The 14,380-nt window shown below is 42.4% G+C and overlaps 1 protein-coding gene across 1 annotated transcript in view; it reads left to right on the forward strand.

The window, feature by feature from the left end:
• Positions 1 to 2,002: 2,002 nt before the first annotated feature.
• Positions 2,003 to 14,380, forward strand: part of VDR (vitamin D receptor) — a 99,786-nt gene continuing 87,408 nt past the window's right edge. The window contains exons 1-2 of the mRNA XM_056798377.1: positions 2,003 to 2,260; positions 3,466 to 3,563. The gene's annotated coding sequence lies outside the window, so the exon portion shown is untranslated. The remainder of the gene's footprint in view (positions 2,261 to 3,465; positions 3,564 to 14,380) is intronic.

The following is a 14,380-nucleotide window of genomic DNA, read 5'->3' on the forward strand; positions in this document are numbered from 1 at the left end:
ACAGATAGTATTGAGATGAGGAAATCAAAGCCATATATAGGTATACTCTAAAACACTACTGATTAGGGAAATACAAATCAAAACAATTCTAAGGAATCTATCTCACACCCATCAGATTGGCTAAAATAACAAAAAGGCAAAATGACAAATATTGGAGGGGGTGTGGAAAAGTAAAGGCATTAATATGCTGTTGGTAGAATTATGAACTGATGCAACCATTTTGTGGAACAATTTGTAATTATACTCAGAGAGTTATAAAACTATATACTCTTTGACTTCTGTCTATATCCCAAGGAGATGAGGGGAAAAGGAAAAGAACCTGTATGTTTCAAAATGTTTATAGCAGCTCTCTTTATGGTAGCAAAGAACTAGAAATTGAGGGAATATCCATCAATTAGGGAATGGCAGAACAAATCATGGTATATAATTGTGAGGGAATCCTACTGTGCTGTAAAAATGATAAGCAGATTATTATTTTTTTAATTTGGAAAGAGCTACATGAGATGATGGAGTGAAACAAGTAGAACCAAGAGAACATTCTATACAGGTATAGATTTAATATTTGAAAAATAACTTGTGAATGTTCACCTGCAGAGGATAAACTGAGAAGTGAAAACATGAAAGATATAAACTACAAATACATAACTATTTGACAGATGATTCCTTCAACGGTGTGGGCCTAGGAAGTAGGAAGGAAAGGCTGAGATATCTAGAAATAATAAATAAAATTTGAGCAATTAAAAATCTAATAAAACAAAAAATTGATATCACAAATAAAAGAAATATAAATTAAAACAATTCCAGTATTCTACCTTATCATATCCAACAGATTCACGAAGATGGCAAAAATGGAAAATGACAATTTTTGGAGGGGATGTGAAAAGACAGAATCACTAATGCACTATTGGTGGAGCTGTGAATAGACCTAACCATTCTAGAAAGAATTTTGAAACCATGCTCCACACCTCCCCCCTCCCCTCAAAATCGCTAAGATATTTATGCCCTCCGAATACTGGAAATTAAGGGTATAGCCATCAATTTGGGGTAGACGGAAAAAATTAGGAGGGCCAATTAGGTATTTTACATTTGACACTGTCCAAACAACTTCCAAAATATGTCTTTTAGAAATAGAGCCAGGATCAGCCCAACCCATTCTGTAAGTGACGGTCTTCTGCAGCTGCCAGGCAGCTCTAACTGCATGGGACCCAAGGCCTTCAGACCTCTCGAATTTTCAGGGTGATGGATTAGAGGCGCCAAACGGAACGTACAGTTTCATACATTGCTAATGGATTTGTTTTTGACTGGACCGTGCTTGTTACAAGGGAGCGCTTTGGGGAGGGAGAAGAGGAAGAAGATTAGTGATAGAGGGGCCAAAAAAGAAGGTAAGAAAAAGTATGAATAACGTATTTTTAAAAGCACAGAAGAGAACAGAAGGACGTTCTGAGGAGACCTAGATAAATAGACAGCTTTGGAACTAAGGATGAATTTGTTACGTACTTTAAAAAAAGCTATATACATAACAGAGAGTCTTGGCTTCTTGTACAACCCCGCCCCACTCTCCCCTACCCTCTTTCTTTGCGGTTCCGTAGCTGTTTGAAGAGTTCAGAATAACAACAAATTAAATTAAAATCTTTTAGCAAGAGAAACAGCGTGCTTGCGTTAGGACTTGGGCCGAAATCCATAAGACGGTTTATATCATCTCTTGCTTTCCTCTCCAAAGCCAGTGGAAAGAAAAGATTTAACTCCCAGAGTGGGCAGGATAGGCACTAACCACTTTTAGAACCAACCCAGGTGTGGGCGACGCACCTGGAAAATGCGATGGGCTGTACCACTGGGAGGTGTGGGTGTGGAACTTGTCCACAAGCTCAACCATTAAGACCAGAAGGTAAAATCTCCAGTCACAGTGACAGAGATGACATAGATATAGAGGCTAGGGATCCTCCCTGTTCCCCAAACCTCAGGGGCGCGTGGAATAGCTTCGCCCCCCCTCTACAGGCGAGTGGTTGATTCAAACCTCAAGATGGTGTCGGCGCAGATTGCGTTCTGGGGAGGACTGGGACCAAGGAGCGAGAGGGGCCAAAATGATGGGGCGGGTCTGTAGGCAGGGTCAGAGTCAGTGGGCGGGGCCAGGTACGGGGCTGTCTCTTCTTGTCAAAAGGCAACCTCCGAGCTGGAGGCGCTTGGATCTCAGAGCAGGCTGGCGTGTGCGGAGACCAGGTGCCGAGCGCAGAGCAGGGATCAGCACCCCAACCGGGACCAGGTGCGGAGTAGAGGGTAGCCCGGGAGGAGATTGTGTGTGCCTGCGAGTAGTGCGCCCCTGGACCACTCTATAAGACTGAGAGAGTTGAGGACACGGTCTGAGTGCCAGGATGTGGTGCCACGAGTCAGGCTGGACACTGAGCTAGGGGAAAGAATGGATCCTGGGAGTTTGTGTCAAGAGAGGAAGTGGACTGTAGGCTGTGGTCCTAGCCCCTAGTTCAAAAGCGATCCCTTTGAAAGTGAGAAGGGCGGCCCGGCGGCCAGGGTGCCTCTCAGGAGAGGAGTTGAGGAGGCTGGTAACCACGAATAGTTAGAGAGTCCGCCAAGGCTCTGTTTAGCTTTGTCCATTTCTTACCATCACCCCACCCGCCCCGGGGAAGCGTAAGACCCCCCAGAAGGGTCTCTAAGACTTCCTCTACAGTACCGGTCCCGTAGAGTTTCCTAGAGTAGAATTGTCTATAACTCTCATTATTAGAACCGTGTCACTTAATTAAGGAAGTACCTCTGATCTAGAGTGTGTGCGTGTGGCCGCCGGGATGAGAGGCCAGGGGCACGGTTGTAAAGAGGCTCTTTTATGACTGGATGAAAGTACCGTGCCTCCGGGACGATTTCCGAGTGAGGAACAGACTCGGGGGTTGCTTCAGAGTAGGTGAAATGGGTTGGAGAGAGGCATTTCTGTGGGCAAATGAGGGAAAGCCATTTGGGGAGTTTCTGTGAAGGAACAGCATGTGGGGCTTGGGGGAGCCGTGAGAGAGGCTAGCCCTCTAGCTAACTAGAAGGTCAAGGCTGAGGCCCTTGCAAGGTGGGGAATGAGGGGCATGGGGCCGTCGGGGGGGGGCCCAGTCAGGCTGTGTCTGGGCCCTTCCTGAGCCTCCTCCTCCTCCTCCTCCTCTTTTCTCCTCCTCCGTGTGGTGAGTGAGTCAGCCTCCTGTCTGGGCTCAGACACTGCCAGGGGGGCTAGAGCCTGGGTATGTCGAGCTTCTCTGAGCTTTGCAGAAGCACTCCTGGGCAGAGTTCAGTTCTGCCCCCAATTCATTGTTAGATGGCTGTCTTCCATGGGGTGGTTAGTATGGGCTAGTTAGGGCAAAGAAACAGGCATTTCCAAGGAAGCCATAGCCCCATGGGTTCCTTCCTGGGATGTTTCTGAAGGGAGTTGTGAATGACCACCCTACCTGTGACTCCATGCTTTTCCTATTCCTTTCTTAGGATTTGGAGGTGGGTTTTAGCCTTCCAGAGTTGTCACTGAAATGGTCCAGCTTACCACCTCGCCCCTGAGTGATCTCTTCAGCCGATGACCTCTGCTGGTGAGTTCAAGGTGCAAAGAATGATTATGACTTTCACCAAATGAGTTTGGGGAAGGGCAAAAGAGGAGTCATACCTTGAGCTGGAAAAAGGGATCTGATTGGCCAGGCTCCTTCACCCTTCTCAGATTTATCCATGAGAGGAGTAGACCGGTAACCTCTTGCTCAGGTATGAGAAAAGACTGCTTCCTTCTGGAGGAAAAGTTTACCCTAGAGAGAATAGCTAGCCTTCATTCTAGAGAGTAGTGACTTCTAAGGGGATAATAGAGGCATCAGAGTTTCTTCTCTGCCCCCAGACTCTGCTGCTTCCTTCTTTCAGTTCATCTGAGGAGAGGCTTTGACGCCTCATTGGGCTGTGGGGATGACTCAGACTGTAGAAAGTTAGGGAATTTACAATCCATGCTCCAACCAGATCAGACTATGGGTTTGGTGAGTCTTTGGGTCATCAGTGATATTGGTTTGGAGGGAGGAGGGAGAATATTTTGAGCCCTTCCTAGTCTCATATCTGGGAAGAGATTAAAGGTGAGGACAGAGAGGGCTCAGTGAGAAACTAACCTCTTGCCCACTTTACTTGGGATTGGACAGTATTGGTCTTTATTTGTATAGTGTGAAGAGGTCAGGGAATTTATTTCCTAGAATCTTCACTTTATTTTGCCTTAGGATTGATCTCTTCTTGGTACCAAGTTCTAGATAAAATAAATGAGTGAAGTGAAACCCTTGGATTTTCTTGAAGCACACATCCAACACTTCTCTAGGGCTGGCATGTGTCATTTGGAGCATGGTATTGGGCCAGAATGAGATATTTCCTTCCCCCTTCAAGTTAGGCTAGAGGAGTGTCCAGTTCTTTACCTCACTTCATCCTGTCCCATATGGATCCCTGAAGCCAACTACACTGGCCCAGGAAAGCTCTTCTTCCTGGACCACTTCCAACAACCTTCTAGTTTGAGCAGGCTGTTAACTTGGGTCCTGAGCAGAAGGTCAGGTGTTCGGAGGATAGAAGTCTGAGCTGCGACAATAATCTAGCTAAGAACATTTCATCATTTCGTATTTATGTAGTATTCTACATCTGCTATCCCCTTTCTTCCTGTGAGGTAGATAGGGTGCTTACTCCACTTTACAGAAGAGGAGAAGGCTGAGGGGTTCAGTGACATATCAAATTCAGTACTTTTTCCTCATATCTTACATATTTTTGTTCTCCTGACTGCCACAATAGGGGAGAATGATGAGCCTTTATTGGGCCAGAATGAAATTGATTTCTAGAGGCAGCTTAGAGTAGAGGAAAAAAGCCTTGTACTAAGAAACCCAAGTTCAGAATTTGGACATTTAACAGAGGACCTCAGACAAGGCATTTCATCTCTCTGAACCTCAGTTAGAATTTTCATCTATAAATGGGGTTTAAATTATACCAACTATCCTACTGGAAAGATTATCAGGAAGAAAAGGCTTTGAATACATCAATTTATAAATATAAACTGTTATTATTTGTCCTCAGATTTCTTTTCTAGGGAGTCTTCTCATTCATTTCATTGGCCCACTTTCATCCTATTTCCCTCCCTTCACTGACAGAATGTGCTTTTCTCTTTTTAAATGTTCAGGGCTCCCCCCCCCCCCTTTTTAAAATCATTATCACTTCTCAATGCCTTGTAACAAAGTACTATCCCTCTCTTTCCTTCTTTTTTCATGAGATCTGACCCTTTTGTTCACCCAAATAAATATTATATTGTAACTTGTTCTACAAAGTAGCCATTTTGTGGTTTGGGCATGGTATCAAATATATAAATTGATTCAGATAACATCACCATTTTTATTGTATTGGAGTGCCCCAACCTTGAATATTAAGTATCTAATTATTTGTCTCCCTTATTGTCCGAGGTGTAATCCTATAGATACTAAATCTGTTCCAAATTTGTTTTATTTACTTTATGGTTATTTTTGAAGCCAATTGGGGTTTTGACTAGGAACCACAAATGATCAGTCAAACAAATATGCCAACCTCCAACTCTCATTCCAAATGGCTTATTCCTCATTAAATCTGCTAGTCTCTTTCTCTCTCTGTTTGAAAAAACAACCTAGATTATGCTCTGAAATATTACTAAGAGTATCGAAAAACCTTCTCCGTAATCACCTCATTCCCACTCCAGCCTGGCCTGGGGCTTAGATGCCCTTCTCTAGATTTCAAACTGTGAAATTGTATGCTTTAATAGCAGTATCAAAGAGCAGAGAAATGCAGGTATTAAAACAGTTTATAAAGCAGGCTAGAATATTACTTGTAGCTGGAGAATGGAGCTATCTTCTTCTTCCCAAAATTGGAAGGGGGTAAGCAGGAAGAAAAGTATTCAGGCACATTAAAGGAACAGGGTCTCCTAACAGAAGAAGGGAAAACGAAGGAAATGTGGACTGGACTTAAATTTTTCTCATCAACTAAATACATTTGATGCTTTGGTCCTCTGCACGTACATCCACTCCTGGTCCTGAAGCTCTGGTCTGATTGTCATCTCCTTTCCATCCCTGGCCTGCTCTTTTCTGTTACTCCCTACCCTTATCATCAGGGAGGTGATACTCTCCTCCTAATCTTTCCCCTGGGACTGTCAGGAGAAGCATGGAACCAGATTTGGTCACTATCCTTATCTCCATTTCTCTGCATCATTTTTTTACTTGACTTCTCTGTCTCCTCTCTTAGAAGGAAGGTCCTTTAAGATTGAAAGCCATGGAAACATGGAATTCTGTCTGGGCAATGTGTGAGCTAGACATTTCTACACCCACCAAGCCTCCATGGTAATGTTTCTATGGAAGGAACAATTGATCTGTGCTGAGGAATGGAATTTTATTTATCTCTCTCTCCTTGCAGGAAGTTTACTCGTGGTTTCACTTAATTTTTTTTCTTTGATTCTTTAAAGTTTTCAAAACAAATTATCGCATAATTTGCAATATGGCAAAAGTCTGTGTTTATCTCTTCAATTTCATTTTCTTGTCATATCTCTGTAGAAGTTTCTAGAAGTATATAAAATACAGAGGATATCCTTGCTTTACCCTGATTTTATTGGAAAGAATTCTAGAATTTGTTCCCATGCTAGTATTTGGTTTTAGACAGATATTATAATTGGTATATTTTATCAATGGCTTTTTTATGTATTTGCTGATAACAATGTCATGATTTTCATTGTTTTGTTATTAATATAGTCTATTATGCTTGTTCTTATAATTAGCCATCCCTTGCATTCTTGGTATAAGTTCAACTTGGTCACATTAAATAATCTTTGGGATCCCGTGTTCAAATTCTCCCATTGCCACTCATATTTTGTCAAACCTCAATTCTGATTTATTCCCACAATTTGATTCTATTTCTTTTCATGTGCTGCTGAATAGAGCTAAAGAAAGTCATATAAGCATAGACCTTCTACAAATCTATGTGACCTAATTTAACCTGGGCCCTCAAGGCACTCTCTCATGTTTTATTCAGTATTTATAATGCTGTGTTTCCCAACTTCAACGTTCCTCCTGCACTAGGATTCACCAGAATTATGGCTATATATACTAGAGTCACTTTAAACACTTCCTCTCCTCTGGCCTGTGGTTAGAGTGACTATGATTGAGTTCTAAAACATGGTTCTAGGGGCAGAGTGACCACCTCTTCTAGTTTATTTTTTCCCCTCCCAGTTTTACTCCCCCTATGACACACATTATTGCCTGTGATCACTTTCAGACTTTCACCTTCAGATTATTTTCTTCTGCTAGAGAGGTCAGCCCCTGTCCCTTAAGCTGATATGACAGGAAACTGGAACTGACAAGGGTTTTCTCTCCTAACAGAAGGCTCTATGGTTTTAACTACCATCCTGTGATCTAAAGCAAGTTAATGAGGAAAGATGAAGAAGCTAGGTCCTGAGCAAACAAGGGAAAAGGCAAAAAGGATCGCAGGTCTTCTAGTACGTAGTGTACAAGTACCAGGGGAAATGTTGGCAAGGGACAAACAGCTCTCAGGTTGTCAGAGATATTGAGGGACAAAGTGATGAAGAAGTAGAGCAGTTTCCTTGGACACAGAGGTGTGATTGCAGTTGTAGCAGGCTCCTGTGGGAAAAAACCAAAACAAAACTCTTTCTGTCCCAAGGCTGTGGGGCCCCTCGAATAGAGAGACAAAAGTAAGACAGTCCCTACCCTCAGGAAGCTGACATTCTAGAGGGGTTCACAATATACGTGGTACAAAGTGAATACAAGATAGTTGGGGGGAAAGTATGCTAGCAGCTGGAAGGATCAGGAAGGATCTACACAAAGGTGATTCTTGAAGCAAACCAGGGACTCCCAAAGATGGAGATAAGGAGGTGTCACAGAGATGGGATATAAGGTCTGGAGTGAGAGGAACAGCAAGGAGTTCAGTATGGCTGGACCTCAGAGGTCAAAGAGGAGAAGAATGGAGGAGAAGACTAAAAAGGCAGAGAAAGTCCAGGTTGTGAAGGAATTTTACTATCAAATGTGAAAATTTGTATTAAATCCTAGTGCTGCTTCTTTATGAATATTCAGTCAATATTTATTGAGTGGCTTCTGGGTGAACAAAAGCAGTAGACTGGGAGCCATTTGAGTTTAATGAGTAGCAGAGTGACCTGATGAGACTTTAGGAAAATCACTTTGTCAGTTATGTGGAGGATGGATTGAAATGGGGAGAGGCATGAGAATGAGAGGCTCAGATGAGATATGAGAAAAGCTTGAACAAGGGTGGGGTGTCAGCACCAAAGAGGGGATGTAAAGGCAGAATCCATAGGATCTGACTGAGCTGACTTTTGTATAGCACTTTAAGGGTTTCATATGTTAAGTCACTCAGGCTGGATTAAGTTAAGTGACTTGGCCATGGTCATACAGCCAGTAAGTATTTGAGGCAGGATTTTATCTCAAGCCTTCCTGACTCCTAGCCCAGTATTCTTATCCACTAGCCCATGAAGCTTAATGTCATAAGAAAATCAATTCCAGAAGGCTCAGAAGATTGTCTTTGCTCCTCACCTTGAGGATCCAGTTGAAATTAGATAACAGAAATTTGTAGTCAGTTTAGTCAGTATGCTTGTATGAGTAGCACAGGGGAAGGGGGAGAGCAAATAGTGGAAATAATTCAGGGTTGACAAAGAATGAGTGGCAATGGGCAAATGAATTTGGGGTTCAAGAGTAGAATGTAGAGTGGAACTGGTTCACCAAGGGGTCAAGATTGGGAAGTAAAGAGAATGAAGCCAAAGCAGAAGTCTGGCAAAAATGCCTAGGGTAGAGAGACTGCAGGTCACCGTAAGGATGAAGAAGAATTGAGGCATGGGAATTCATGGAGTTTGGGTGTCAGGAGACATGATTTCAATCTCTGAGTCTCCCATTTGTGAAGTGTGTGACCTTAGGCAAGACTCTGAGAGTCAGTTTCCTTTTCTTTCCCAAAAGGCATTGAGGGCTACCCTTGAAGTCCAGTCAGACCTGGTTTAAGTGCTACCTTTGATCCTTTTGTGACCATAAACATCATTTAACCTCTCTGAGCCTTCATTTCCTTATCAGTGATGGTAACGAGGCTCATGTGAGATCATCTATGTAAAGCAGTCTTCAAACTTTGGGAAGTTATAGAAAAGTCAGACAGGGGAAGTAGAGGCTGTGGGAGTTTGCGTACATGCCACACTTAGAGACTCTCACTTGCCATCTGGGGATCTTGCCAGGGAACAAATGAAGCAGTGTTCTTAGAACCAAAGTCATCATTCTGCTTGGGGAAGAGTCCTGGTCACAAGGAAGATGGGGTCAGTTGTGCCAGCAGGAAAATACACAGCCTAGACAGAGTGACGCAGGCCAAGAAAGCTAAGGACGCTTGGCTGACACTTCGATTTCATGCAACTGGTTTACACTCTGAGATATTGTATAAGGTGGGGAATCTCAGTCACTTTGGCTCATTCAGAGCAGCTGGTGACCCATTTGGTATGTGTCGTCTGCTAGCACTTGAGATGTAGGGACAGCTCTATAGTCAAGATGAAAGTGCTGGCTGACTTCACACCTGGTAATTGATTTGATTTGAGTTAGGTTTTAATTAGATTTGAATTGAGTTAGATGTGGCCCTTTGGGGCAGAAAACTTCAAGCAGCCTGGGTCTCTGGTTCAGGACGAAAACATCAAGCTAGGAAAGCAGTCGTTGAGATGGAAATGAATTAAATAAATAAGATGAAGAAAAAGAGAGAGAATTCATGATAATTGGGTTGATTTGAATTTTGAAAGATCTGTTAAGGCAAGTAGTAAGTTTTCCCCTTTTGATTAATCAATAAAGATTAATTATAGTTTCTCCTGAGCTCTGCAAGGCTCTCATAGAATGTGTCTTTGAATCCATGATTACTTTTCGACTGACCAAAAAAATGAAAAGCCCAAAGAGGAATGGGACAAGAGAAGTATTGATTAGAATAAATAACGAATCTCATATATGGAGCAATGGAAAACGACATAGGGAATAGCTTACAACATATGGGCAATGAGGAACTTCCATAAAAGAAAAAAAAGCAGAAGATATCCTCCAGGAGATGTGATAGGAAGAAAAGATGGGTTGGCCATGTGGCAAGGCATGTGATGACAAGTTAATAGACGTTCAGAGTGCCCTTGTTGTGCCCTTTGCAATGTCAACAGAAATTGAGGCAGGCCTTCAATGTGCTGGATGAACCCCATCTTTTGAACTTACAGGAGGACGTAGCCAAAAGTCAAACAGGATGAGCAGTCTTTGCCACTGGAGGGAAGTCCCAAATTGATATGATAACAGATCACTCATGTAAGACTATGTACTTGGCATTGTGGGCGATTCTATGGAAAACAAAAGAATTTTAAGTATAAATGTTATCCCTGCCCACTATAAAATTACAGTCTAGATGTTTATTTTTCTAGCTAGCCTGTGGATTTTTTTCAATAACTCCTTTATCTTTTATATCCTCATAATTCCCTCTCTCCCTAATCCTCCTTTTTCCTATCCTCTAACCAATTATTTCACATCTTATTGAAAGACACAACCAAAAAAAGAGAAATACTCCATCAATCCAGTTGGCAATTTTGGACTCCTGAGAGATTCAAGGAAAGCTTGTTGCCTAAAATAAGGCTTTAGATCATTGGTGGCATAATTTTCCCATCCTTCATGGAGTCATGGAGCCATGATATTGTGTACTTTACACTAATCATTGGTTCAGGTCAAGAAAATAAATTTGATAGATGTACTTTCAAATAACAGTGCAATAAGGCCATTGGCTAAACTACTTCCTTGTGTGTACCTAGAAGTCTCCTCCCCACCCTCTCTCCTTGACTCCTTACCATCTTTTTCCTCATTTCAAACTCTAAAGAATTTTGGACTATATAGAGAAAGAAAGGCAGGAGGCAATCTAAATCCTTCTGGATGACCTTACAGCATAGTTATTAAAATTGCCCTGGGCTTATTATGGTAGCACAAGTAGGGCTGAATTTTCCTCTTTCCTTTGCACCCTTTTCCAAAGGCTATCCTCTTTTTCATATCCACTGTCCTTTTCCAGAATCCTTTGGCCTGAATCAGGAACTGCTAGGTAAGTATCATGAGAAACCTGAGTAGCCCTAGAAAACCCCACTAGAATATAGGAGTTTGTCTGGAAATAGTACCCCAGGATTTTGTGTAAGGAAACCTGCAACTTATTCTAGACATAGTACTGTAGAGAGAAAATTGAATTTGGAGTCAGAGGATCTGGGTTCAAATTCTGATTTTGCATTAGCTCTGTGAATTTGGAAAAGTAAAAGTCTCTATGCTTCAGTTTACTCATCTGCCAAATGAGGATATTGGTCTTTAAGATCATCCTAAAGGTCCCTTCTTGCTCCACATATCATGATATAGGTTTTGCCAAAGAGGAGCTCTATAACTTCACCTTTGCAGACTTCTCCTTTTCTTCATCTCTAAAAAGAATATTGGACTAGAAAACTTGTTTTATTTTTTTAATGACTAACATTAATCTTATTCTTGAAAACTTTTTTTTTTTGGTAACCCCTCTGTGGTGTTTTCTGCACAGCAGTTCGCCATAAATGTTAAGTGCCTGGGAATTGTCTGCAATGGGCACTAAAACCCCTAGAGTCTCCTGTTGTCTCACCCAGGTCAGCTTGATCTTTCTGCCCTAGACTTCAGGTTTAAGCCAAGAGTCCATAAGTCGTGCTAAGTACAAATCTGCCTCTGTCATTCTCCTCTTCCCTACATTCCTGCTCTCCTCTGTCTCCTTCAAGATGAAATGTAAAATCTTCTCTTTGGCATTCAAACCCCTTCCCAAGCTTGCCAGTGTTTTTACACCTTGCTTTCCACTCCCTTCTCATTTCTGGTGATCCAGTGACACTGTTCTCCTTTGCCGTTCCTCCATCTCCTGCTCTGGGCCATTTTCACTGACTGTCCCCATGCCTGGAATGCTCTCGCTCTTCATCGCTTCCTCTTGGCTTCTCCAGCTTTTTTTCCATTCCCAGATAAAATGCTGTCTTTTTTGAGAAGCCTTTTCCTGATCCCCTTTAATGTTAGTACCTGCCCTCTATTGATCATTTCTAATTTATTGATTATTTTCCAATCTATGTAAATTTCCAATTTATTCCTTGTTTATATTAGTTCCATAGTTGTATTCATCGATCATTAGTCTTGAGAGCAGAGGCGGCATTTTACATCTTTTGGTATCCTCTTTGTTATCCCCCTAATAAATGCTCATTGACTGACTAAGCACAAATGCTGGCTCAGTTAACTCTTAGAGAATTGAGTGGGATTTCTTCCAGTATGACCGAGACTAAACTCTTTCTGAGAGATTGACTGAGAGAACCTTAGCTTTGAGAGAAAGATTGCAGGTGTATTCCAGAGAGAATGGTGTGTGGGGAGGTGGGGTAATAAAGAAGGGAAGCTGAGGGCAGAGGTGAGTGGCAGGGAAGGGGAGGACCATTGAGTGCCCTCTGAGCTCCTTAACTACTTCAGGGTTCTGGACAAAATGAGTTGAAGTTTAATAGAATCTAGTGACCAATTACTCAGAAGCTGACATGTGCTCTGGCCTCTGACTCCTGTCTATCCTTAGAACACATGGGGGTGGGGCAGAACTGAGCTTGGAGGGTGGGCAGGAAGAATCAGAGGGCAGGATGTGAATGGGGCAAAATGCCAACAAAGAACAACTTAATCCATTTCTAAGCCATGCAGAGTTGTGCACTGTGCACCTAGGGGTTCTCTGAAAATTGTAGGAAAAGGTATACTGGCTCTCACTGACTTTCCAGTGGCCACACTGTACTTGCCAAAGGCTAGTTAGTCTAGGTTAGGAACTAGAATAGGAATAATTCCAATTGACTTCCACTCCTCAAAATTATTCCCAGTAATGAACAATTCCGTAATTACCAAATAACTCTAGTGTGTATTTCATGGGATCCTATGTTTTGTGCTGGAAAGAAATCTTAATGACTATTTAGTCTAAACCTTTGGTTTTATAAATGAAGAAGAAACTGGAGTGACCCAAGATAGGACCTGGGTTCAAATCTGGCCTCAGACACTTCCTAGCTATATGATCCTGGGCAAGTTACTTAATCCTGTTTGCCTAGATCTTGCCCTTCTGGCTTAGAGTTGTTATTAGGACAGAAAGTAAGGGTTTAAAATACACACACACACACACACACACACACACACACACACACAAATGAAGAAACTGAGACTCAGAGAGGTGAGGAAACTTGCACAAAGTCACCTGGGCAGTAAGTAGCAAAGTTATCACTTGAACCCAGGTCTAGCTCCAGCTCTCTTTCCAGTGGACCACCCTGCTTTCATATCTCCCATGGGTGAGACGTATATATCAGTCATCAGTGGACATGAGCAACAACCTCTACTCTATTCTTTCAGGCTGATCCTTCTCTCTAGACTCCAATTTGAATCCTGTGAATCTTCTCATAAAGTAAACTAGTTATTAAGTCCAGCTAATTTCCCTTCATGGATTTCATGCTTAGGAAATCTCAGGAAGAGGCAGTCCACATTGGTAGAAGTGGGTGGTGCCTGGAGAGAGAGAATGGGGCAGTAGAGATTGGCCAAAGCAATTCAGGAAAACACCTGCAGGGCAGAGTTCTTTATTCCAAATGCTCCTGCCAAGGTTGGGAAGTTATCTTTGCCCTTCCCACCTGGCACATCAACCTCTTAGTTGCCTCAACTTTAAGGGAGAGAATGGGGGACTTTTCTGGATGCCTCGGGCAAAATTCCATTATGATGAACTCTACAAGACTCCAAATTGTTTTGTTGTGATGGGATCTTGTTTAAATGTATACAGTGGAAGAAATCCCATCCCTAGCATGCAGGACTTAGGAATGAATTTGAGCTGCAGCCCAACCTCCCTATAGTAAATCAGCAAGGAAAAAGCAATACTCTGAACTTAGGGCAGTGAGGAAGAAGAGGTTCCATGCACTGCCACCCCCCATTTTCCCTCTGGGATTTTTTTCTGTGGTGTAGTTTGATTGTTTTGTGTAGATGACTAGAATGCCTGAACTGGTGAAGGAGGTAGACCAGAACTTCCCACTGGGAACAAAATAGCTTTAAAGAACTTAACCACAACTGGATCTCTTCATCCATATTCCATATGATAGTTGGAAGGGATGTCATTTTATCCCATTCATCCCTTATTTTAGGAGTAAGGAAATTGAGACTAGAGAAGTCAGCTGGCCAAAATTGGGTCAAGCCTTAAATCTAGTTCTCCTGACCTCTGATATAGCTGTTTCTACTATACCAAGGTACAGATGACTTACTTGTAGGTCATCGAGACTAGCCCCTTCATGGTACAAATGAGGAAAATGAGGTCCACAGACTCTAGGTTGCCTGATCAAATTCACAGAGGCAAT

The sequence above is a fragment of the Monodelphis domestica genome, chromosome 5 (assembly GCF_027887165.1).
Source record: "Monodelphis domestica isolate mMonDom1 chromosome 5, mMonDom1.pri, whole genome shotgun sequence".
Taxonomy (NCBI): domain Eukaryota; kingdom Metazoa; phylum Chordata; class Mammalia; order Didelphimorphia; family Didelphidae; genus Monodelphis; species Monodelphis domestica.